Source organism: Mauremys mutica, chromosome 11 (assembly GCF_020497125.1).
Source record: "Mauremys mutica isolate MM-2020 ecotype Southern chromosome 11, ASM2049712v1, whole genome shotgun sequence".
In the NCBI taxonomy this organism is placed as follows: Eukaryota; Metazoa; Chordata; order Testudines; family Geoemydidae; genus Mauremys; species Mauremys mutica.
The window spans coordinates 18629273-18656868 of record NC_059082.1 but is presented as its reverse complement, the minus strand read 5'-3'; the positions used below and the strand labels follow the sequence as shown (position 1 = coordinate 18656868).

The following is a 27596-nucleotide window of genomic DNA, read 5'->3' as shown; positions in this document are numbered from 1 at the left end:
GGTGTTAAGGAAGAAACTAATCCACTTACTCTGGTTAAAGGAAGGATCATAGTTACCTGCCCCAAGTACAGGGATTTATAGCATAGCAGGGGTGGGCTGGGCTGAGCCAGCCAGCTCAGCTGCAGAGAATCAATTAATCCAGAGTCAGTGTTTTTCTCCTACTTTTACTCTGGAACTTGTCTGAAGCAAGCTTCACTTTAACCCTTTCCCTTAGACTTTGGCTGTAGGAAGCTTGTTGTATTTGTGCTGGTGCTTAAAGAAGTTGGATATTCTTCACACTTGGATAATACTGGTGGTATACACCCCAAAGGTGTAAAAACACCTTAATCTCCACCAAAGAGAGCACATGGAGCGAAGGTAATCTCTTCAGGGCAGAGATCCTCACTTACTACATGTTTGAGAGGGGATCTCTAGGCACTAATGTAATACAGTTATGACGAATGGGTAACAGTTGAAAAGGCTGGATTGTCTGGCGTATGCTCAGTGTGCTGGTGTATTAGCAGAAGGTAGATAATGCATTCTCTCTTACAGATAGTTTTAGGCTGAGCAGTAGTAGAGGAAGTTTGCCTTTTGATTTAGGTGCCCTTGTGGGTATGTTTTTCCTGTTTGGTTTAGATATTGTTCCTCAATTTTATGTCTTTGGGCATGGTTACTATTTAGTCCCCAAACTCCAAAATGCTGTCTAGGTGCTTACAATGGATACTTGAGTAGCTAAGTGCACACATGTGAACCCAGCCATCCTAACCTAGGTGCCCAAGTTGAAAACTGGGCCCGTTATGGAAATAAATTCCTCTCTTGTTTTACACTGTGCTGGTGAGGAGTGACCCAGTGGGGTGCACAAGACATTTCTCTACATTGAGAGAGAGCATCACTGTATTGCATTGTCTGTCCTAGTCTCTCCCAGGCCAGTAGAATCTTTTGGAGCAGATGAGAATCTTTCAGTGTGTTTATAGAAAGAACCTGGTATATTCTGCTAACCCATTTCTAGCAGAACCCCGGTTCTGTTGCACTCATTACTTCTCAAAAGTATCTTCATTTGGGACAATCTTTTCCTGCTTTGTCTGTGACAGAAAATGACTAGGACTCAATCTGATGGACAGGAAAAGCCTTTATGAAACTAATGATGTGTATTTACTGGACCCATTCATTATAAAGTGGTCTGTGGCTTATTGGTTAATAATGTTGGATATGTGGCTGGATGACATCATTTTCAAACTGACCTCTTAGTGAAAATACCAGTAACTCATCAGTGTGACAAATCCCGTTGCCACAGTAGAACCAGCTCAGTCTGGTGAAGTAAGTACCCACTGTATAACAGGTAAACTGTTTCCCTGCTGTCTCAATATCTAGCAGTGATAGCGAGATGGATGGAAGCTGTTTAGGATTAAGGTAATTCTTTCTGGTGAGGAGACGCAGTTGGAGGAACTTGCAGGAATCATGGCTGCTTTCTGTTGTGGGGACCTGCCTGTCTGTTAGCTAAGTGGTTCATAATCTCAAGATTTTATTAAACTCCCTTCTATTCCTTCAGATTCCTGGATAGCAGCAGTGGCTAAAAAGCCATCTCTAGTTGGCCAAGTGGTTGCTTTTCTTTTCAGATGTAGTCCTTACTTACAATTAGCCACCTGCAACCTCAGAGATAAAGAAGGAAGGGCAGAGGATTGCATGCCCTGGGGCTAACTTTGAAGGCCCCATGGTAGCTTCAGACAGTGCAGAAAGCACGGCTCCCTCCTTGAGCAAGCACCTTACACTTGTGCTCTGGACAGGTTGCCAGTCCACTTCCAATTGTCAAATGAAACTCAATGTACAGGTTAGTGTCTCTTTAAGAGGGATTTAGGTGCCTAGCGGGATTGTCAATGGGAGTTAGGCACAGAGGTGCCTTTGAAAATCCCACTAGTCACCTTCCTGCATCTTTAGATGCCTAGCTACCTTTTAAAGTCTAGTCCTAGTGTCCGAGTTATTTCAGAATTCACAGTGCCCCAGAATGTCCCTATAACCCACGGGGATTGCTTCGGGTGAATTGAGCATTTTCGGCATTTTTAGTGGCGGGCACTCACCTCTGGCATTTACTGTTGAGTAAAATATGCTATGAGGGGTATGAATCAGATAATCAGACCCTGGTTACAGTTTCAGCTGAATGACTCAATATTTCTGAGGAGAATCGGTAACAAAATAAGATTCTGATGGTATTGGGGTTAGTTGTATCAATTATGTCAGTTAAGTCAGAGATGAGTGACAGTTTGCTGTTAATTAAACTCAGAAAGTGAATAAACTCTGTATAACAATTTGGCAAAGGGCTTGAGATTGGGTTATGGCACTGCCTGAAGGAAGGAAGAAAATGTGTTCGTTTCCAGTTAAGGAGCTTTAGAGTTAAAGCTTTGGGAAGCTTTGGCTTGTGGCTTTGAATACAGTTAGGACATGTGAGTCAAACATGGTCTAGGGTTTTTCAAGGACTAAGGCAACAATGAGAAGCCTTCTAGGAATCCAGAAGGGAATTTGGAACAGTGCAAGTAGCTGCCATCCATCTTAGAAAAGAAATGCACTGAAAAAGCTAAACCATGGCATTGTACACTGTTCCAGGGAGCCCAGGATTTAGACTTAGGCTGTGAGTTCTTTGCTTTAAACAAAGCAAAAAGACTTAAGAGGATTTCTAGCTATGGGTTGTAATGGTTGTATGTGGTAATTGGTAAAGTGCTGGGATGCAATTTAGAAGTGTAACCTGCATTATTCTATATGGGCGAACCTAACGTTATTCTGTAAAATGACGATAAATAATAGAAAGTAAGGTTTGTTGTTTAAGAGAAATTCCCAAACAACTTCTCAATAAGTGATTGGGTAGTTCAGGCAAACTTTGGGGGAAACAAACAGGCACTGCAGCAAAAGTTTAAGGTCAAGTTATAGGCCATGATTTGCATGGTCCTCCACCTTGCTGGATGTTAAATGCTATCGAATCAGAAGGCACAAAGCAGTGGAGAATCAAGCCCATAATGTTTCTTCTTGAGCCCACCACTTTGAGAGCACAACTATAACCTACATCTCATTGTGTATATTCTTTCCTCCCATACCCATGCACAAAAAACATATTTTTCAGGCTATTTCAGATGGCAAGAAACCAAGTGGTTTCTGTGCATGAGAGTACAAATGACTTGCTCTGTAATGTTCTGCCTCTGAACTGAACCTCTGAACGATAGCTGGCCCGCAGCAGCAGGGAAATGCCTCGATATTTAAAGGTGCAGATGCAGAATGCCAACTCCCTTCACTTGCATAGCTGCCTACACCACACTTGGAGCTATCTGCTCATGGTAGGTTTGGAATCTCCTGGTACAGAGTTATTACCCATCCCTAGTGCCTTTGGGAACTAGTTCAGTTACTGCAGGGAAGAGAGGTGTATATACTCCCTTTTTTATTAATATTGGTGTTAGCTCTTCTTTGAAGCTTAGGTGCCGCAAGCCTGGGAGGCGGGAGAAGTGAAGCGGCCACGGCATGCTCGGGGAGGAGGCGGAGCAGGGGTGAGCTGGGGCGGGGTGTTCCTCTGCATGCCCATCCCCCCCCTTACTTGCTGCAGGCGGCCCTCCCCGTGCTCCCCTGCCCCAGCGCCCTCCGCCTAAATGCTGGCGGCGACCGGGGCGGCCGAAGATCTGGCCGCCACGGTCGCTGACGAAGAAAATAGCATCCCCCAAATGCCAGCATCCTCGGCGACCGCCTAGGTCGCCTAAATGGTTGCACTGGCCCTGGACCTAACCCAACTTTTGGCTTATGTCCAATGGGATCATGGCCTACCGAGGTCTGGATATTCGCACATCGGTCCGTACACAGCCTCAGAAACTAATGTAGAGACACAAGCTGGAGACAGGTGGGGCTCTTGACCTCTAAAGTGGATGAAGCTGGGGTAGGGCAGAGAAAGGTTTTATAATGGGAATGCTGACAAATGCACAGTGACAGCAACACTAGAGGGCGCTGTGGTGATACCATTAACTTTCTCCAAAAATATCTGCCCTGATTTTGTTTTTGTCTTGCTCCTTTGACATTTTAATCTGATTAAATGAAAATGTCCAAATGTCAGTTGGAACATCGGCCCCCCATGGTGGTCTCCCCTTGTCTGGGTCACTACACTTCAGGTGTGGTGAGTAAGAGACATCCTTGACTGCTGGAGAAGAGGTGGGAGCCTTTTTATGCCGGCTCTAAAAGGCATATTTCTTCAGATGGGCGCTGAAAATCACTGCTGTGGTGCACTACGCTGTAGTCAGGCAGAGGTGTCCTGTAATTTAAGCTTCATGTAGGATGCTATAGTGATCTACCCATATAGGGCCAAATTCAGCTTTGACATGTACCTCGTGAACACCACACTGGCTTGGGGTGTAAGTCAGCAAAGAATTTGTCCCCTAGGCCTTTAGCTTTATACACATGGCCAACAACCTGATTTATCAGGCCACTACCCTCTTCTCTTTCAAAACCCTCCACAGGATTCATTCCTACCTTCGTGTTTACAAGAAATTAATCTTGACATGCAATATAGCTATATTATGACTGAGACTACGAGTGAAGGATTTACGGAGCTGTTTCCACCCCACCCCATCACATCACATTTCAAGGGTCTATGTTTCAGTTAAGGAAAATGCAATTCTTACTCGCAGAACTACAAAAGCAATTGACAATGACCAAGAGTGTAGAGGAAATGTAGGATATAAGAGGGAGAGAGAAGAAATTCCAGTTAATTAGGGCAGAACGCAGTGTAAATCCCCTTGGAGTTGAAATTCCCCATGATTCACAACTTATTTGTTTTGCCAACTGAAAGCTCAGTTTGATGGAACATCAACTGGTGCAGTTTTCAAAAGCAAATGTAGACTAAACAAGATCCCTCCTTTTTGTGCCAGTCTGCATTATGGCCCTGATTCAGCAAGGTGCTTAAAAAATTAACCATCTCAGCTGATGGGCTTTTATAAATGTATCAGGAGCAGGGTTTGGTCCTGCCTATGGTGCAATACTGAGCTATTTTAGAAGGAGCTGGGGTCTTGTAATCAGGTCTCTGGACACAGCTGATTTCATAGTGAAGATGGGGGAGGGGAGGCTTTAGTTATTTTGTACTTTGTTCAACAAGCAGAAATCTCATTAACAAATGTCTGTCAATGCTGTGACAGACCTTCAATGCCTGATGTTCTTTTAAGCTAACAATCAATAACAAATCCTTAATATCACATTAAAAGCACCATCTATTGTCACTTAAAATGTCAATATTTGACTAGATACTACTTGGTGATAAGCATTAATCTATCACAGACTTTCCCCATCCCCTGGTCAGGAAATAACTGCAGGATCTCAGATCCCCCTCTAGTAACTGTTAGCAAATGTGGACTCCCTTCCCCCATCCTTTTTTTAAAAGTTCTAATGATTTGTAAAATAGAAACAAACTTGGAATAAAAGTAATTCATGCAGATACGGCTAGCTTATCACTTAGAGCTGAAAGGGGATGTTTGACTTTTCAATGGTGACTGTTGTACCATGCTATATGAGGGTGTATATGCCGGCCTCAAAGACCAAATACTACACTCCCTACCAGCACATGCTCAGTTGCATAACTCTAACTGAATTCTGCAAGATAGTTTGCAAAATATTCCGGGGAGGAAGCCTGTTCTCTTTATTTGTTCTCCAAAGCACACTTCTGGTCACGGCTCAATGTTCTTCTTTTAATCGGTAGAACTGAAAGAGTGAATGATGGAGAATTCTAAAACTCTGATTTAGATATGCCAGAATGTCATGTGATGCAGTTGTTCCTCTGTCTGAAATTTTTCTTAAGGTACTCTCCGATATACTCAAAAAATGGAGGGGGAGAGAGAGACCTCTCTTCGGACCAAACCATCAGGAAGAGGTAACCCATTGGCAGTTCCATCTCAAACCTACAGGAAGCGAGGGCGAGTTGGCCAGAGAGGGCGAGAGAGAGGCCATGTGACCTGCAACTCTTCTCCTCAGACCCAAAAAAGGTGAGTTCAAGAGGAGGCAGACACTTTGCAGAACAAACACCTTGTCATCTCCTGCCCTGCTCTTTCCCCAGACCCTTGCCACAAGAGTAGACCAGGGTGGAACATCAAGGTGACTAATCTGAAAAGTCCAGCTTAGACTCTGTGACAGTATATGGAGTTTGATACAGATACATATGGATGTTTTTTGTGAGCAACCATTTGCTTGTAACACGAACCTGTGCCTTCCCCTTTTTTACCCCCATCTGGGACTGAAATTCCAAGGGTTGTTAACACAGAACAACCAGTGTTGACCAATGAGCGGTTGTTACTATTGAAAGACTTTGCCTTGGCAGTACAATGGGTATGCTAAAGACAGGGCCGGCTCTAGGTTTTTTGCCGCCCTAAGCAAAAAAATTTTTGGCTGCCCCCTCCCCAGCCCTGGGCTCTCCCCCACCTGCACCCTGCTGCCACCCTAGCCCTGGGCTCTCCCCCCCACACACCCCATGCTGCCCCAGCTCTGGGGTCCCCCCTTCCCTCCCACCAGTGCCCCCTCACCCACACACCCCCTGCCGCCCCAGCCCTGGGATCTTCCCCCCGCCCCTGCACCCTCCTTCTACCCCAGCCCTGGGTCACTGGTAACTTGCTCCCAGGGCGGGTCATTCAGCAGGAATTTTGGATGTGCACAGAACACAGACAGGATTGGCTCCCATATGGTTACAGAACTGCAGTAAAGTGGAACAATTTTCAGCTTGTGTGATTGGAGGATATCTGGATGCATATTATAAGACTGTCCTCCATAAATGAGGAAAAGTTGAGGTGCCTTTATTATTCTTTTGTTCCACCCTTTCTTTCTATGGGGAATTTGCCAATGCAATATCACTGTCTTCCTTTCAAACAAATAAAACTTAAAAAAAAAGGCAATGGCTGTTGAAAATAGCAATTCTAGTCCTAAAAACCACTGGGAAGCATTTCTTGCTCAATTTTATCTACTTTTTCTACAGCAAGTTACAGTGGATCAGTATATTTGATTTGGGAGAAATAAAGTAACAGCTGCCCAAACTGATCTTGAGCACTCCTGAATTTTGAGGTGTTCAAATCTGGAAGGCAGGTGCTAGATTCCCTTTCTGAATATTAGCTAAATTTGGAAAGGAAAAGACAATTTCTACTTCCATGGCTCAGAAGTAGAAATCCTCCTACGTGCCTGGTACTGTATTTAAAGCTGCCCAGGTCCAGTAGAGCCTCCCCTCCCTTACTTTTCATTTTAAACTCTAGTGGGATCCACATACCTCCCTTGCTAGGCTTCAGATAGAGAGGGGCACTGTCCATTTAGTCCACCCAATTCCTTCTCTGGGGGCTGCAAGGTGAGGTCACACCAGTATCCCTAATCCAGTCTGGGGATGTCTTCTGAAGGGGATATCTGGGCCAAAGCCTTCTACTCCTTGGGCACACGTGTTCCCCATTCACAGTGCCACCCCACTCCAGCAGTGAGCTCTCCATTCACAGCAAGCTGCAGCATGAGGTTTCAGCTACCATACTCCCTCCCACTCCCTTTCCTGTTGATAGTGGCCAAGGGAATGCTGGTAAATGTAGTTCTTTCCCTGCTCCAGGGCTGGCTCTATAGGCAGGGAGCTAACCAAGGAACTACAGCTCCCAGGGCCCCCTGCTGGTTCTCAGCTCCCAGGCTGTATCCCTGCCAGCTGCTGCCCCTGCAAATGGGCTGCCCCAAGCACCTGCTTGCTTTGCTGGTGCCTAGAGCCTACCCTGGCTAAAGAGTGCAGCCAAAGCTGCAAGAAATCAGTTTTTCCAGCCTGGATTCCAGGTGGGTGGTAACCACACAATAGGTCACCTGATGTGCGGGGGTGGGAGGGAGACTTTGAGGCTACATAGGTGACTGGAAGATATAAAAGAATAAGACCTGCTCTTAGTAGCTAGCCCTCCTACCAAAGCAATGAGACCAGATGGGGTAGGAGGGAGGGAGGAAGGAAGAGAGGAGGCTCCTGGGACCCTGAAAAGACACTGATCAAATCCCAAATTGAAAGCTGAGGCAGGGTTTTTGCATGCAGTTATTTTTGCATGGATCTGTAACTCTCTTGTGGTTTGTCTGTGAGTAAAGTGTGTTTTGGTGTAGATATCCCTAAACCGGAGTATCTCTGCAGGGAGCTCTGTTCAACCACTGGGTTCAGAACTGGTCCTGAGCCCCAGAGCCCCATTCCCTAGAAATGGTACCAGACAGAGAGTCTGCATCTCGGGAGTGGGCCTGGGAGGCCAGAAACTGGGACAGTGCCTGGACACTACTCAGACTCAGTGGGCTTAGAAGATTGCAGGATCCAGGGTTTGGATCTAAACACAGCCGCTAGTGACTGCCCAGCAGGGGGAGTTTGACTAGGATCTGACTTTAAAACAAAACAAAAAAAGAAAAGAAAAGAAAAAAGGAGGTTGGAGAACACCCTGAGGTGCCTTTGAAAATCCCAGCTGTAGTTTGGAGGCTGGTGATCCTTTGGGGGAGGGGATTACTTCACTCCTAGTGCTGTTATAACCATTGCAAACTTTGTGGCTCAGGAGAGGGGCCTAGGCAGTCCTAAGGTTCAGGAGTTGTGCTGGGGGTTCATTTGCATGAGCTTGTCTCCTCCCTCCACTGATCTGCCGTTCACTGCTGCAGTGGACTCTTCTTTGTCCGTGTGGTAGGCTGGCCTTGCGCCAGATGACTTGCTTATCAGGCATTGGGTATCTAACTGCCCAGGGTTTGGTTTATATGGTTCCTGACCTACTGGGCATACCTTAAAAGGACAGTGAAAGATAGCTATTGTCCCTCCAATTTGAGCAAAGATGAGAGTGAGGGTCTCAGTTGCAAGACCTGGCATTTTTCTGCAGACTACAGCCTGTTAAAACGACACATCAGCACTACACACACGCCTGTTGCAGAGTGACTTTTCTGAAGGCCCAAAATGTCATCATGCTTCCAGTGCCTTCCTTCCAAACCTGTTTATAAAGCACGATTCATCAGAGGAGATCAAAGCGCTTCAGAATGATGGGAAAATATTATCATTTTACAAAAAGGGAAATTGAGGCACAAAAGGCTAAGGGGCAGATTTTTAAAGGCACTTAGTTAAGAGACTTGCCCAAGTTCACCCAGGAAGTCTGTGCCACCGCCAGGAAAAGAATCCAGATTGTCTGGGTCCCAGCCTTATGCCTTAAACCACAAAACCATCCTTTCTCCCCTGAAAATATGGTAAATTGACACTGGGCATGAAGGGCCAGGTAGCCTGGAATACAATGATTATCTGTCAATTTTCAAAATTATACACCATATTTTCATTGTAAAGCTAAATAGCTAATTGCACTGTGCTATTTACAAATATCAGCATATTCCAGTTGCTGCGCTGTGCCTTTTTACCCAAAGACAAGTATGGTACAGCACAAAATCAGATTTCTTTTCTAAACAAGAAGAAATTCATGAATGCCAAAGCCAACTAAATGCTTTAGAAATCAAGGCTGGTCGCACAGCAAATACTTAAACCCTACAGACATAGTGATTTCTGCTGGAGCTTAATATTTATCCCTTGAGTTCAGCTTGCAACACTTTTATAATCAACGAACAGGTTTACATTAGGTATCAGGAGACAGTGTGTTCCTGCTGCAGCTTATCTTGGGAGGGGGGAGAAAAAAATCAAATCTTGGTTAGTGTTGACTAATGGCATTAAAGTTATAGCTGGATGTAGACTAACCTGTTCTGATACATGTGTGTACTTACGGTAACAGCTTGCTCCCAAAAGGTGAGGGCCTCTTAGATAAATGGGGAATCTGATCAGGACCTGGAATTAAAGGCCAGGGGTCCAAATCTCATGCATGTGTCTATCTAGTGGGCTGATCTTGCTCTTCTTCTACTACCGTGTGTTGCAGGAGCTTTCTCCTTGGTCTGGAGTGCTGTTAATGTCGTTGACCAGCCAGCACTGCACGGCATTGGGGAAGCTTGAAGCAATTTCTTCCCTCTCAGCCTTGAAGCTCAATGTTCTTCCCCGAGCTAGCTCTGATCTAGTTAGCTTGAGTAGCAATAGGCGTGAAGCTGCAGCAGCGTATGCGACACACAGGCTAGCCACTCGACTATGTACCCTGGTGGGGTTGTACAGCCTGTGCTGCTGCAGATTCCTTGCTATTGTTATTCAAGCTAGTTAGATCAAAGGTAGCTTGGGTCTGTCTATGTATGCTGCAATCACACCGCTGATTGCAGTGCAGACATACTTTGAAACCCCTGTACAGAGTAAGGTCACCCTCGTGATAGTGCACAGTTCCCATCAGGGCACTGTACCAACCCCAAATCATTTTAATGGAAACCTAGTCTTGTGAAGTCTTGCTGATTATGGTGGCGGATTGTAAGATTGGGGTTAAATCCAGTGACGTGACTGCCTGTCTAAAAAGAAGCTGTTTAGAAATTCATCACTGGAAAGAATTTGAAAAGTCAAACGCAAAGCAAAATAAAAGAATCGTTTGCCCCCTTCTCTGCTCCTTTGGCATGGATAATGACAGCTTCAGCAAAATGCAGGAGGTTTTTCTGCTTGGTTTTTTTTTTAGATTAGAAATCAAATCCCTCTCTGCACTTCTAGAGCCCCTTCCAGCTGAGGCTCTGCAAGTGCTTTCCAATGCCCCGTGAGGTGAATATTACCATTCCCAATCTACAGAATGGGAACTGTACCCCCAAAGAGACGCTGATTTGCCCAAGGTAACACAGGAAGCTTGGGGCAGAGCTGGGAATGGAATCAGTCTCCTGATGGCCAGTCCTGTGCCTTGCCACAAGGGGGTGTCCTTCCATGCTGATTGGTTTTTGTTTTGTTTTTCTGGAGGATTTTGGCAATCTTGGAGGATCTGGAATGTGTCACTGCAGCAAGAGGTAGAAGCAGCTGGGACTAAGGTCTCAATCTGCAGATTTATAGCACATGGCAGGCCCTTCAAAGACTGCCTCAGTCCTCCAGAAAAAGAGAATTTGGATCTGATATTCAGTACTGGCATCCACAGTGAGGTGGGGAAGCATTGTCATCCCTGTTCTACAGATGGGGAAAAAATGACACCCAGAGAGTAATGTGACTTGCCCGTGGTCCCCCAGGAAGTCTGTGACAAAGCCAAAAATAAAGCCCCTGGCTCCTAAACTAGTCCTCTAATAAATTATAACAAGTCCTTCCTGCATTTCTGCACAATTGAAAATAGATTTCTAGTATTCAATTGAAATGTTGCCAAATTTTCAAAGTGGGAGCCTAGTGTCTTTGCCTGCCCATAGTGAAGTATGGAGTTCATGCTGAGGAAGTATGTTGCACAGTTTAATTATGTGGTGTTTGGCAAAAGTGTTTCCTTTTTTATTGGCTTTTAATTAAAAGGTGGCAAATCCAAAATCAGTACAAGGAAATAGATTTTTTTTAACGTAATCCATAATTAAACTGTGGAACTCATTGCCATAGGGTGTCTCTGAGGCAAAGATGTTCACAAGATTCAAAAGAGGGATTGGATATCGATATGGGTAGCAAGCATGCCCAGAGTTCTAATACTGTATGCCAGCACATTTCGGAACCTAGATTAAACCTCATGCTTCAGGGTTTACATTAATCTCTAAATAAAGTGATAAGGATAGGATCTAATGTGGGGAACAGATTCTCCCACATCTGCATAATGCAAGGTTTTCTGTGCCTTCCTCTGAAGCATCTGGTACTGCCTATTGCTGGAAACAGGACGCTGAACTAGCTGGGCCATGGGTCTGACCCTCTATGGCAATTCCTACGTTCCTACCAATGTTTATGGAAGAATTCTATGACTGCTAAACATCATACTGGAGGGAGAGGAGGGGATCACATGGCTGCTATACGAGGTCGGATCACTTCTGTTGGGCTAAGGTTGTTAATGGCAGATAGTTTTTGCAATCGTCTATTCATCCCTAGGGCAGGCTGGCAAACAAGAATTCTGTTTCACAGAAAAGAACATTTATTTCTGTTCCAAAGCAGAATGAACCCAAGGCCTTTCAAACTGGGGGGAGAGAGCACAAGATGCCCGGAATAGCCAATAGCCCAGTAGCTAGGGCACTCGTCTGAGATGTAGGAAATCCTGGTTCAAGTCCCTGATTTGGATCAGGGACTCGAAACTGGCCTTCCCACATGCCAGGAGAGTACTCTGACCCCTGGGCTACTGGCTGTCCTGGGGTGGATTTGTCTTTCAGATTTTGACCAGGAATTTCATCCTGAACCTGGGAATCCTCCCCAACGAAAGTTTTGTCAGAACGGATACATTTCTACCGGAAGCTGAGTTTTCTACCACTCGACATTTCCTGACACTTCAACCCCCACCCCGCAAAAAACCCCAAAATTAAAAAACAAACTTTAGTTGAAAAGTTCCCAACCAGCTCTAGTTCTCACCTTCTGTTTGTGGATTTCTTCCTCAGGAGACATTTCAGTAGTTTTAATACAGAGAGACCTACTCCTAGACTTTTCTGGGCCCTGTGCAAAGTCATAAGAACAGCCACACTGGGTCAGACCAAAGGTCCGTCTAGCCCAGTATCCTGTCTTCTGACAGTGGACAATGCCAGGTACCCCAAAGGGAATGAACAGAACAGGTAATCATCAAATGATCCATCCCGTCGCCCATTCCCAGCTTCTGGCAAACGGTGTCCCTAGCCTCTATCACCGTCCATCCTGGCTAATAGCCATTGATGGACCAAGTCAGATGTATGGCGCTTCAGACAGATTTCTGTAGCTTGTGCAGCACATCTGAGGGTATGGCTACACTTGCGAGTTGCAGCGCTGGTGGAGGCTTTCCAGCGCTGCAATTAGTAAGTGTCCACACCTGCAGGGCACATCCAGCGTTGCAACTCCCTGGCTGCAGCGCTGGCCGTACACCTGGCTCAGCATGGGGAATAAAGATTGCAGCGCTGGTGCTGCAGCGCTGGTCATCAAATGTGGCCACACACCAGCGCTGTTATTGGCCTCCAGGGTATTAGCAGATATCCCAGAATGCTTTTATAAATTACTCTTTGTTTTGTTATGCAGCCTCTCTTTGTTTTGTTGTGAACTTGGAGCTCCGTAGCTCCGTTGATCCCGGAGCTGCTTATCTACAAACACAGCTCCTGTTTGCTGTGATCAATCTGTGAACAATCAAATGAGATAATGAGGCAGGCAGGGAGTGAGTGTTTGCTTGACAGAAACGGGGCAGAGGGGAGAGAGGGAGTCCGTTGGCTGCAGGCTGTTTGCAGTTAAGAGTTAAGGGTAAGGGATCGGGAACATGTTCTGATTTTTCAAGGCAGGAAGGTAACACACAGTGTTGGCTCCAAAAATCCACTCTCTCTCGCCCGCTCCCTGTCACACTACGCCCCACCCCACCCCCCTCTTTTGAAAAGCACGTTGCTGCCACTTGAACGCTGGGATAGCTGCCCATAATGCACTGCTCCCAACAGTGCTGCAAATGTGGCCACACACCAGCGCTGGTAGCTGTGAGTGTGGCCACACACCAGCGCTGGCCCTGCACAGCTGGACGACCAGCGCTGCAACTACCAGCGCTGCAGATTTGTAAGTGTAGCCATACCCTGAGTGTGAGCAAGGTAGAAGGTGAGGGTTTGGCAACTGAGCAGACTGGTTTCATGCATCAGTTAGAAAGAATAAAATGCAATTCAACCCCATTATGTGGCTCATTGCATCAGTATCTTACACAGTAACAAGACGTGAAATGAATCAGCCCAACTTGGTTTTAATTCCACTTTCTTTAATAACAACAGGAGAGCTCTGTCCCCTTCCTTACCTGTCTCCTTGCATCACAGCAGTCTGGTGCTTAGTGCATGGGATTAGCAATTTGGGAACCTGGGGTCTATTCCCACTCCCAGTTCAAATTTGCTGCATGGCATTGGGCAAGTTACTTAACCTCTTGTCTCTGTTTATAAAATGTACTATTGATCCTTCCCTGTCTCTCGGGAGTGCTATGGGGCTTATTCCATGAACACTAAGCAGTTGTTTTGAGATCAGTGCTCCAGGGTAATGATGAAACTCTTCATAGGTAGATCTCAAAGCTCTTTGCAAAGTTGTCCATCTGTATTCCCAGGGAAGTGACTTTCCCTAGATCAAACAAAAAATCAATGTCGTAGCGAGTGATAGCTCTCAGATCTTTTAACCTATAGGGAGCACCCACTGGATTATGTAGCAAAATCAAAGAGCTCTTCCAAAGAGGTCAGAGAGGGAAAATCCAGTCCATTTACCTGCTAGTGCTGCCTGTTAGGTAGTACAGTACACTTTCCTAAGCAGGCAGTTATTCACTTTCCCCTACTATGTGATAAACCTGATGATATTCTCATGTGTGAAACAGGGAATTCACCTGCAGCTTATTTTTGGCCTCTGCCACCCAGTGTTACAAGCAATACATTTCACAATTGGACATTATTAAGGCAGACCGACCCAGTGCCACGAATGGATAGGCTTAGTTTTCTAAGAAACACTGAAATGGTCCAGGATGCTGTACATAATTATTCTGTTAAAAATAACCAGGCGTCTTTATGGCCAATACACCCATTAATTGTGTCATCCTTATAATTACCCTTTTGTTCCCTGCACTCAGTGTAAAGGTGCCGTTCAAATATCAAAACATTACCATGAACCAAATAACGAAGCCAAATCTAATTAATTTTCTTGCACAGCAGAAAAGCTGAAAAGTTTGCAGACTGATTCATCAAGTGAGAATCTTGCACTGCAAATGACCTTTAAAGAGAAACCAAATAAACACAACAACAGAAACAAAGCAATTTGGAATGTCAGGCTGGCTGGCTGCCTCCTTTGTTTTTAGAATGAATGAATGCGGTAGGGAATTTGTGATCAAGAGGGAAGACCTTCCTCCACCCCTCCCACCCCACAGCCACCTAGCGCTTTATAAGGAGTGGAAGAAAACAGAGAGAATATGCCAAAGGAGTGAATTGCAGTAAACAGCAAGTATGAATGTCTGGACAAGGACTAATTTATAAGGTATTATCATCATTTAAATATATTATTTATAATAATTTTGTGGAGATGTCCTCTTTTTTCACTCCCGACCCAACCCCTCTTTGCAGGCTCTGCATCAGGCTGATCTGTCTGGCCAAAACGGGCTGAATTAACACCATCCTCTCTCAAGCATCTGAGCTAGAGCTCGGGGGCTGGGGACTCATGCTAAAATGTTTTGATGAATATTCAGTTCAATTGGCTTCAGCATGCAAATTTCACAAGTGTAAATCCTCCCCAAAAGTGACTGGATGTGCAAATATTTGAGGAAGGTGAATTTAAAATACAATTTCTATGAGCATCTGCAGCAGCAATCTGACTGTAAGACTTATATCACCTAGTCTGGGAATGGAAAGTGGGGGTCATCCAATCATAACTTCATACAATAATTGAGAATAACTAATTTACGTGTGTTCTAAACTGTTGGCTGGCTGGCTGATCCCAGAGGTGAAACTTGTTCATTACCAATTATTTGCTCAACTCCTACTGTTAACACTACTGCTGGGTCAGCTGATGAGGGTGCTGATGATAGTATCAAGTATTTCGCTCTCGTAGAACACTTTTAATTGCTTAAATGCTTTATGTAGCATTGTGTGCTGTGACTATGAAGATGAGGTCCTCTGTGACAAGCTGCTGTGCTCCGTTGCAACTGCATGTTATTTTTCTTAAAATAGATACACTTGTATATATTGTGCTTGACTTTTATTTCGGGAGGTAAAACACTATTGTTAAGTGGGGAAGAAAGAAGTGGGTATGTTCCCGTAACCCACACTCGCGAATGTGTGTTACAAGTTCCTGTCTGAGCCTGATCCGTAGAGGATGTGAATCTTTTACAGCCCAGCTTCCGAGTCTTGGCTCTTCATTTCAAGCTGTGGCAGCTCATGCTTTTAGCTGTAGAAGTCACCGCTTCAATCTCTGGTGTGTTGGCCAAGATGGCGGCCATCACAGTCATTCACACTGGTTTTGTTGACGCTCCTGCATAGGTCAATAACCATGTGGCTGTAAAGTTGACCTTTTGATTTAGCTTCCACTGCCACATACTCTACCCAACCCTTAATATCAACTGAACTTGTGGCAGAGGTCATACTTTCCATGCTCCGTGCCTCTGCTTTTCTTTCCTGTATAACCTGTGTGACTGGGCCACTTACAAAAGAGAACAGTGCCTCCAAAATTGTAGCTCCATGTCCCTGCTTGTTGCCAACCTGAAATACAGCGATATGGTTGAATTAAACAAAGGGCCCTCTCTTTTCCTGAAAGGTCAAGAGTAGCTGTGGAGATAACAAGAACTAACTTGCAGTATTAGTGTCGGTAGTGAAACAAAAGGCTTCAGCACTTGAGCCAGTCTAATTCCAGACTTGCCAATCCCCACGTAGTCTGCAGGGAGACCTACAGAATCTGACAATGTCTCAGAAGGGGGATTGAGGGGCAGTGAGAGAAGTGGCTAAGGTACTACCTGTGGGTTAGGCTAGTGGATAGCTCTTTCTTGGGCCACTGGGGACTCGTCTTCAATGCAAAGTCAACTTGAGTTGTAACTCAAGTGTTGCTCCTAACTTGAGTCCTGTCCACCCTCACAAACCCTTAATTCCACTACAGTCATGCTATTAACTTCAGTTAGCTGGCCTGAGAGGGCACATAGGCTAAAACTCAAGTGAACGCAACTAGTCAGCTGCTAATATGACCACTCTGTAGTGTGGAGGCAGGCTAGGGTCACTTGAGTGCCAATAGTCCTCCAATGCCTTCCCACAATTCCCCTTATGTGCCCAGAAAGGACTGATGAAATTCTAACGCAATTCACAGGGAAAGAATTCACAGTGCTGCTTTGGTTACTGCAGGGTAAAGAACCATGGAAGGTACCCCGCAGAAATCTTCCACCAATACACAAGTGAGTGCAGAGCTCACATAAGCACAGCAGCTCAAGGGTGGTTTCACAGTGTGGCTGCTTTCCATGGAACTAGGCTAACGCGGGAGGAGTAACACAAATGCAAGTAATTCGCGTTAACTCTGCAGTGGAGAGAGAGCCTGTGACGATTTATTCCTCCAAAAGATTTGTCCGCTGGTGACTAACTGGAAAATGCAAAAATGAAGACCCATGCACATGGCTGATAGCTAAAACTATTTGAGTGCCAGTGCTGGTCTGTCTGCAGTTCACACTACACCCCGGTTGTTCTACATCAGGTTGGGATGGAAGGATGATCAAATAGAGGAGAATTTTCAGTAGAGTTAGCACATTTTTCCCATTCTTGCTTCCCTTTAATTCTCTCCTTTTTTCCTGAAAGCAAGAGACAAACTGAACTTAACTAGGTAATTAAGATTATGAAGAGGTGTGACTGGAGTCCCAGTGGGGGCGAGCTGAGGTCATTCAGTTAGGGTGAACTGCAAAGAATGGGGCAGATAATCCCCAAAGCTGGTGGATATTTTCAATACTTATATTTACCAAGCCAGCATAAAACAGTTTCTTTATTACCTCACTGGTTGCCAGCAACACAGTTCCCTTGAAGTAACCCAGCCTCAGGCCTCCATCCAGGTACCCAAGTCAAATATGATGAAGATTTTTGAAAATCTTATTTCATCATATAAAAGAATGTGTCCAAACCTTTGAGATTGGTAGAAACTTTTATCTCCCAGGTTAATCAATATTCCAGATCTTACCCAAATACACACTGCGGCCAATTCTTATTAACTAAACTAAAATTTATTAAAAAGGAAGAGAGAGAGTATGGTTAAAAGATCAATATACATACAGACATGAGTTCAATTCTTGAGGTTCAGATACACAGCAGAGATGGTGAGCTTTGTAGTTGCAAAGAGTTCTTTCAGAAATATTCCATAGGTTAGAGTCCAATGTTTATATTTCAGGGCTGTCCAGTCAGAACTGGGATCTCAGTCCTTGTGGCTTAGGCTTCCCCTCCATGAAAGCTCAAGCAGATCTGAGATAAAACAGGATCAGGACCCAAGGATTTTTTATACAATTTCAGGTCGTCTTTGACAAGTTGGAGTTCCTCAGGGAACAATAAGTAATGAGGGCGTCTTTGGAGTGGGCCGATCACTGATACTCAGCTATATGAATTAACATAAGACAATTGCCTGTTCCTCCACCATTCACTGACGATTTGCTATACATTTCAAAGAGAGATGAATACAGAAAGATCCCATGTTTACAATTAATTTAAATGCTAGGATGTTCTTTTCATCTCTGAATTTATCAGAATACAGCATAGACAGGGACTGTTGATTACATTTTTGACCACTACCCATATATATGTAAATACACAAAAACACAAACATTATCTCCCCACATGTCTTTAAGGGTTGAATTTCAGTCATTTATTTTGCAGGATGTTTAACTCTTTCTGGCCACGCATCACAAGAGGATATTGGAAATTGATCGGCACCTCCACTTACATTGTCCCATAGCTTGAACAAGTGCTCACTGGGTGAAGCTAATGAGAGCTGCTCAAATAGGCTGGTAGGAGCAATGTAAGAACCTAGAAAGAGGAACTCAGTCATTCAGAAGGTACCACCCTTCAGACTGTGTAGCTGGCCTACTGCAGGAGGTTGAGTCAGATACTGTAGCTGGATTGAAAGGCTGGCTATTGCTGTCCTCCCTCTCCCTCCCTTTTTCAGATATGGAAAACTCCCACATACTGACTCCGTTTTCCCTGTAACCCTGCTTTGTAGGCAAGGGCTGTGAATGCAGCTCTGATGACATCTGGGAGCAGAAATGATTAAAGGAGTGCCCAGGGGTAAAGCAGTCAGGGGAGTCCCAGCTGTTGCTAAGGTGGAACGCTGTTTGTGGGAAGTTACAAGGTCTCTGCTTCCTTCACCTCCAAAGCAGCCAGCGCGGTGCAGTGAGGGGACTTCTGCAGCCCAGCGGCTGCCGGAGCCCACTCCTCGTCTCATCTGCAAGTTTATCATGGTATTTTGGTTGGTTGGTTGCCTGCCTCTGAGGTACAGTGATACTCTGAAGCTTCAGGCATATAGCTGGCTCCAGGAGGCAGGACACCAGGTCAGATGGATCATTCATCTTAACTAAGTTGTCAAATCCTGTGTTCCTTATGAATGGTACAGAGCACAGAACCCAGGTTCCAACACATTGTGTGCACATGACTAGCTGAGATGGTGCACGCTCACCTTGAATTTGTGTAGGGCGATGGGCTGAGTAGCCTGCCTGCCCGGGGACAGAGGCAGCAGGTTTGATGAGAAGCAATTAACATCTTCAAAGTGTTGTGCAGTTAACTAAGCCTTGCTTCACCCTGGTGAGATAACTGAGCACCACTAGCCCCATTGTACGGATGGGGAAACCAAAGGTACAGAGAAGTTAAATTATCTACCCAAAGTCACACAGAGTCAGCGGCAAAGACAGTGCTAGAATTCAGGAGTTCCTTTCTCCCAAGATCACCTCATAATCCTTAGATTTGCTTCCTCTATGGATTTTTTTTTCTTCTTGTAACCTTACACTTCGTTTTTTTCTTCCTGGATTTCGTTAATTATTTGAAGAGTTTGACTGCATTTCTTTGAAACACATGCATAACTAATTTTAAAAATTACATCCTACTGTTAAGTAAACACCATTTGCAGTATTAAGACTGCTTCATTAAAGTGATTTACAAGTGTCTCTTTCATAATCCAGATTGACACTTTCAGCAACCAATCATCTTGTAAAGTTTAACCTTAAAACCCTAAAGAATGGTTTAAAATGAAACGAAACTGCCAGGAAATTGAAATTGCTCATGAAAACAAACTTGGTTAATGAAAGTAAGAACATCTAATCTATCGTGAGATCTTGGGCAAGGCACCTAAGCTCTCTTGGCTTCAGAGAGCCTGCATGGCACAGGCAGGAGGAATTAAACCTGGATCTCCTGACTCTTACTCCTGTGCTTTAAAGGGACACTCTCAATGTGACTATTTTGAAATTAACTGTTTTTTTTAATACTCCATGTTTTGAGCAAGCACTATATCAATAGTATGTTCTGGCAATTAAAAAGAACAACAACCCTATGTAAGGATTTTATTGCTTCCCTGTAAATGTTTATAAGGATCTGTTCAGTGAGAGACAAATTGATAAAAGCAACTAATTACACAGAGGAAACAATGGCCTTAATTTTCAAAAGTGACAAGTGATCTTGAATGCCTTCAGTTTTGGGTGCCCAACCTGAGACACTCAAAAAGAGACCTGATTTTCAGAAAGCGTGGTGCAGACAACCTCTGAAAATCACTCCCCTCTTTAGGTGTCTCTTGTTAGGCATCCAATATCACTAGTCACCTCTGAAATTTTAGGGCCCTGACTATTCACAATGTGCTGCCAAATGCACAAATAAACAGACTGTTTCTCCATTCAGTCTTTTGCGAACTGCTTTCAGTTAGTTGTGTTGGCTGTTACTTAACAGCAGGTACAACATTTTCACACCGAAATGTGACATTTCAAGTTGACAGTGTCCTTTGACAACAAGGCTGTCTTTCCTCCATATAAAGAAATAAATATCTTGCTTATGAAAGTTCACTTATTCCACCACCTTTTGACAGAGTCCAAATCTGTTGACTATCAGATTGTGCTGCAAAGCCCCTTCTATATATCCAGGCTTTTGTGGAGGGGAGTGGGTTAAAGAGGGATTGTCTTTCTTAGGTCTGATCCTGCAAACACTTTTGCATGTGCATAAACTTGCTCCAGTGCACAGTCCCATTACTCACTTGAGTAAAATTAAGCATGTGCATAACTCTTGCAGGATTGGGACCTTAGTGTTTCTGGAGTCTGGGCATCACCTTATTGCCAGAAGGTGAATATTGGATTTTTTTTTTTTTGCCTGAGATTGTGAGGTAGGGTGACTAGATGTCCTAATTTTATAGGGACAGTCCCAATATTTGGGGTTTTTTCTTATATAGGTGCCAATTGCCTCCCACCCTCATCCTGATTTTTCACACTTGCTTATCCGGTCACTCTATTGTGAGGGCTCAGTGCTGTTGGGCAGGCTAATTTTTTATAAATTGATCACAGATAAGAATAGAGGGTCGTTTCCCACTCTCTTCCCCCCCCCAAGTTACTTTAATCTAACAAAAATATTTACCAACCCAGGCAATAAGTTGAATGTAAGTTGACTTTATTATCTTCAGTGACGTGAAATGATCGGTTGCTGGGTGACCTTGCTTCTGATTTTATGATCTAGACTAGCTCTTAGAGGCTGAGCAGAGGGGTGTGGCTACAGTATTGAATTAGCACTGAGTTGTCAAGTTTTTCTTGAAGTGATCAGAGGTTCAGTGTCAGTGCTGTGATAGTACCAGAGGAGCAATAATCTGATAAAAGGCATTTTCCATTTGTTTTGAGAAACATCTTACTTGCAGATCAAGGTTGAGGGAGATAAATACCTGACAACAGGAGCTGTCAAGTCCTGAGAAAGAAAAGGTCGGGCTTCTGTGCCCCTTAGTGAACCTGTGAAAACCGGATCTGAAATCTTGGATTAGACCAAGTGAACATAAAAAGCTTGTGTGCTACTTACTGAAATGCTTTCCCAGACTGGAACACCATAGTCTGGATGGCATGGTTCGGTTTTGTGCAGAGGGTTATTTGAAGTGTTTTCAGTGGAAATCAAAGCTTTTCAACTAAGAAGACATGGAAGAAAAAAGAGGAGTGGGTACTTTTGAAAGCAGCCCTGTCTCTAACGGTCCTTGGTGCAAGGTGAGGAAAATAACTTATTTTGTTTAATTAAAGAAAATATTTTATCCTTGTGGTGTTTACAGGTGACTTCAGCAGACCAATATCTTTTAAATTAAACTGCACACACAACCTCTGTACCAGCCATTCTAAACAACTGGAAAAAAAATTCCTTGGAGCAAGGCTGTGCTAAACTTTAGAAATACAAATTAAATGGTGAAGTTTCTTAAACTGGAAGCTTCAAATATCTGAGTAACTATGTTTTTGTGCTACAGAAATGAATGAAACTGTTTTTCACAGGTATCCAAACTCCAGAAAGCGCTCATAATTTTAGCAAAGCTGCTGTTCGGCATTTGCAGGTCAACTATGTTAAGTGAAATCCCAGAGAGTATAAAGTAACATATGTATTAACTAATGCAAACAAGTTGACTACTTAACTTCATGTCTGAGGACAAACTTCTAATATTCTACCAAAGTTCCCTAGACACAACTAACTTTACTGATGAAAACAGCTATGCTTCTTGTCAAATCTTGTACAAAGACATTTTGAGATTGTGTTGTGTTTGGTTGTATTTGTAATTTGATAGCATGTAACAACATTGTCCTCAGTTCACATATAACCACAGTAGTAATGTTGACATCCTGCTTTGCTGCCCTGGTTTTTTTTTTTGTTAAGTATAAAGGCTTGTTTCCTGTGTTTGAAATTTGACAGATTTCCAATTTGGACAGGTGAATGTGTTTATATTAATCTCATCCTGCTACATGAGATTCAAAGATTAAGGCTTCAGGCGCTGGGCATTCAATCTTGATTTTTGGTTTCCTGTAAAATATTGATTTTGTTCTTGTTGTCATCATCCTTTAAGATTCTTCAGGGGGCTAAATATCCTTGGAGTGACTCGTCGTTGTGCAGGGGAAAATATTAGCATGTATATTGACTTGTTAGGAAGTCACAGCCCAATGCATGCACTGGGTATGAGATGGTGGGGATAGGTAGTATCGCTGCTATTTTTTGAGAAAATATTAAGTAGTGTTACACTCATTCTTGCATAGTCCTATATCTAGTTTTGACTCCAGTTCAAAATGGCATCAAGGTCCTTTTCCTAGTAGTAGTATCAGAGATTTTGAGAGAATGTATCTGGGAAGCTTGGACCCCAAAGAGTATTTGGGTATTTGATGCTGCCTTCAAAATGTTCGTATTGAAACCAGAAGCTGACATTTTAAAAGGAAAGGTTTCACTTCTACACTTGGTCAAATAGTTTAACAGTATTTACATACATTCATTCCCATTCTGAACAGCTGTTTGATTTGATCATCGTGTGTGTGTGTGTGTGTCTATGTCTATGTCTATGCACTCTTCAGGTTTTTGTTCTCATGAGTTTTTAAGGAATGACTGCTTTCCAGGAGAATCCCCATATTTACATGCGAACGAGTATCCCGTTGTTGCCATTTACTGCTCATTATTCTTTACTTTCCTGTTTAAACAGCTTGATATCCAAAAAGGGAGAAGAAACAAAACTCTGTGATTGAGGAGACCAGTCACAAACTACACATCGAGAATGGGGACTAATCAAAGCGAGCAACATTCAAACACACAGCTGAAAATTGTTCATCCAAACTATTTGGCAAGCAGTTACAGATAAAAATATGATCACAGAAAGCAGGATCAGTTTGCAAACAGAAAAAAGTCTGTATTCAGTGGATAACTTATTCACCAGCACTCCTGATATCGAAAGAAAAGCTTAGGGTTAGAAATGAATTAACTCTTTTGAAGACAACGTAATAAGTCATTCTGTACCTGTCCCCCTTTCTCAGTACTGCAAATTGTTACTAGTTAGAGATCTACTTGTTTGTAACCTAAAATCAAGTAGTTGGAGATGTCTACTAAATTTGCACCCACAATTCATTATGGTTGCAAAAATGAATACATGTATTTATAGGCACAAAATTGCACCCTGGAAACTGGAGGATGGGTTATAGCCCAGTTGAAAACATGCCCCTTTATCTGCCAATGTGCTCATCACTGTATAAGATGCTCCCAAAGATGCTCTCAGGAGCTTACAGTCTAAAACACTGATTGGACAAGATGCACTGGGAAACATTGCATATTCCCCCCTCCTCCCAGTTTGTATACCGTTAGTGCAGGGAGCCCATTTTTATTCCTGTTTGTGGCCCTTGAGGGGTAATTTGAATGACAAAGCCCTGGCACACTGGACTGGAAAGTTGTTTCATGGTATGGAGGAGCTATTGATTCTGGCATTACAAGGCAGATGAAAGAAGATGATCATCTGACATGAAGGTTGAGAAGTTTAAGATGGGCCTGGGAAAACCAGTGAAATGATTCTATGGAGGGGAGTTCTGTAGTCTGATCAGGCAAGGGTAGTAGATCACACACTTTAATATTGCCAGTGGATACATTTCATGGAGCTAGATATGATCAGAGAGGTAGAGATCATGATGTTTTCATGAACTGGCCTTTTGGCTTTGGAGATAGGCATTCAAATCCTGTTTCAACTCACAAGTGAAAATCAGTGTGTTTGGTCTCATACTGGTCCTTATTTGTGCTTATTGTAAGACCATCAGATAATCAGGTAAACTGTCAATCTCTGCTCCAGAGAGGTTTAGGGGAAGAGTTTTTTTTGCAAGCTTGAATTGGTGTGATTTGGAACGCATGCATGGAGAAGCGTACACAATATCTGGCTCAAGCCAGTGTTGTTAGTACCTCGATTTCATAAATACTAAATGCGCTTTCAGATTTTTAAATAAAAAGATACTGGCCATTTATTAACTCACTGAAATATCTGATTTTTAGGAACAGCAGATTACAAAACAAACTGGATTTTCAGTCTACTCAAGGGTGAACAGCAAACTTGTTTTCACGCATAGCTAACTTGCTTGTTACATCTCATTGCAGGGTGTTTGGGCCATAGTTCACTTAATTTTTTTTTCACCTTTAAATACTTCAAATGCACATTAATTCTTTGGGGCAAATGTATTAGCAAGTGTTAATTTGACACAAGTACACAATGGTCTTGGCAACATAGCTGCAGGCTGGAAAGATTAGCTTGCTAAACACCTTGCACATGCTCTTGAGGAAACTCTTCAAACATGAGCTCTGACGCTTAATTAAATACTTACATGTTGCTGTTCTGTCTCAGCTCAGATGGAAGCAATAGCACCTACTGTGTTAGCTGCTTCACAGAATATCTTCCATATGAAACCGGTATAGTAGAAAAAACTTTGTAGTGGAAATGGCTGTTCTCCCTCCCTGTTGTTGTTAATTGAGAATAAATGTGCATAGTAACGTTACAGAGTGGTAGTCGTGTTAGTCTGTATCAGCAAAAACAACGAGGAGTCCTTGTGGCACCTTAGAGACTAGCAAATTTATTTGGGCATAAGCTTTCGTGGGCTAAAACCCACTTCATCAGATGCATGGAGTGGAAAATATAGTAGGATATAAATACCCAGCATATGAAAAGACGGGAACTGCCTTACCAAGTGGGGGGTCAGTGCTAACGAGCCAATTCAATTAAGGTGAAAGTGGGCTATTCTCAAACTCATTAGCACTACAAAAGTGATTTTTCCTCCATTCTTGTCAACTGTTGAGAATTGCCAGCTCCACTGGAGAAGGTTGGTCATATAAAGGACTCTGGTCTTGCAACTAGGGCGTGCATTGAGCTGATACAGGTTGTGCCATCAAGAAGCCACCTGAGAGAGGAGCTGGCTTGTTCTCCAGAATCAAAAAGCTCACTCTTTTCAATGAAAGCCTCTAGCTGTTCAGGTTGTTGAGAGAGCCTTGAAAGCATACACTGAATATAATAATAATAATTAATAATAATAATGTAACTGGTTCAGCGACATCTGCCTATATTTGTAGAACCTGAGGTCTGAACTGCCCCATTCATCTAGTGGCTGTGAACTCAACTACCCAATGTTGAGACGAAATAGTTAATACATTACATGTCTCAGGAGAATCATATTGTGAAGATCTACATGCTATGCTGTGAGTGACAGCTCATTTCAGCCCCAGGGGTGAGGACGCTTAGGACAGTACTGCCACCTCTCTCTCTCACACTCACACACACACACACACACATCACCTGCCCAATCAAGAAGGAGCCAAACCCAACGAGCCTATCAGAGTCCATCAGGTCATCTAAGGTCCTGCTCCTCCCCTCCCAAAGAGGAGCCAAGTTCAAGTTCAAAAAGCCAAACTCCAAGAGCCCAGCAGGGCCCCTGGGTGCATTTAAAGCTGGAGGAGGAGCTGAGCCAGTGGCCCTGGAACACTTTTTATAGTTGGGGGGAGGGGGTTCTGAAAGCCAGCTAAGGAAGCTGTAAACCAGCTGTGTTCAAAAGCAATGTGAAAAGGCGCGATTCCCACTCAAACCACACGGGTGCAGCACAGCTCCCAGATTCTCAAGAATGGCAAAATAATGTTAGTTTTGTTCTGACAGCACCAGCAAACTTTTTTCACAGTAAAACCTGGGGGTGCTGCACCCCTGCACCCCTAGTTCCCAGGCCTATGAGCTGAGCCCAGACAGCAGGTGTGATTATATTTTGAAATCTCCACAATCTGCTGAGGATGGTCTCATGGGTGCGGCTTATTTTGTAGGTGGAGTTTGGAAAAGTACCATACTTCTCTCCTCCGCATCCCAGTTTTTGCCACTATATAAAACAAGTTTAAACTGGAAGTTACAGTATCATCTGCAGCATAGCCACTTGCCTTTCCTAACTCATCAGCGGCCACAGCACAGATGTTCCTTATGGTCCTTTCAGTCATTCATGTAATAGCTTTAATTTTAAAATGAGAGCAAGTGAAACCGCATCCCTTCTGAAGAGAGACAGCTCCTCCCTTCAAACAGTTGGGAGATAAGTGTGGCATGACACATTCAGGCAGAAACACTGAAGCCCTGCACCAGGAGTCTAACTTTACAGCTCAGGAGGGAAAACTCTCTTGTGCTTAGCTCTTGCCCTGAATCCTCTGTGGAAGGACAGACAACATCCAATGTACGCCTGTGCATTAGACATACATAGCCATATGCAGAGAAGATGGTGGAGTCTGGCCAAGTGTCTACTCCAGGGGTGGGCAACATCAGAGAATAGAAATTGTATGGTGGGCCATGAATGCTCACAAAATTGGGGTTAGGGTATGGGATGGGGTTAGGGCTCTGGGGATGAGGAGTTTGGGGTGTAGGAGGGTGCTCTGGGCTGGGACCGAGGGGTTTGGAGAACGGGAGGGGGATCAGGGCTAGGGCTGGGGCAGGGGGTTGGGGCATGGGGAGAGGCTCAGGGGTGCAGGCTCTGAGCAGCGCTTTCCTCAAGCGGCTCCCAGAAGCAGTGGTAGGTATGTCCCTTCTCCCGCTCCTATGTGTGGAGTGGCCCCCGACCCTGCTAGCGCCAGAGCGGGGCCTTGCAGCTGCTTCTGGGAGTCACATGATGTGGCCCCTGACCTGATGCCCTGGCTGGAGCGCCAGAGCGGCCCCCAACCCGGTGCCCCGGTTGGAGCACTGGAGCAGGGCCGAGCTGCATGGTGCGGCGCCGGAGCAGCCCCTGACGCCCTGGCTGGAGCGCGGGAGCAGGGCAAGCCCCAGATCCCGCTCCCCAGTGGGAGCTCGCGGGCCAGCTTAAAATGGCTCACGGGCCGTAGTTTGCCCACCCCAGTCTACTCTAAAGGTAGAATTCAGCTCCAGATATATGGAAGCTAGTTCTTTAGACTGCGAGAGAAGGGAGCAAAATATATATTGCCCAGAACATGCCTGCCTCTGTGCGGGGCCCTAGCAAAGCTCTTCCTTGTGTGCCTAGCTTGATGCAAGTGAGTGCTTCCGCTGAAGTCAATGGACCTACTCATGTGCTTACATTCTTTGCTAGACCGGGGTCTGGTTCTATCCACCCAGAAGCAATAGTGACAGCCCTGATGTAATCTCATCCGTGCTGAGGCCACTTTAAATTACCTTAGTAGGAGAGCTATAAAATTTGGATTTGAACTTTCCCGAAGCTTTGGTGAGTCTG

General features: G+C 44.2%; 1 long non-coding RNA gene across 1 annotated transcript; it reads left to right on the top strand.

The window, feature by feature from the left end:
• The first annotated feature begins 190 nt into the window (after window positions 1-190).
• Window positions 191-24807, top strand: LOC123343731. The gene is made up of 3 exons (XR_006572334.1): window positions 191-357; window positions 5792-5975; window positions 23075-24807. It is a non-coding gene; the product is annotated as an uncharacterized LOC123343731 (long non-coding RNA).
• The last annotated feature ends 2789 nt before the right edge of the window (window positions 24808-27596 follow it).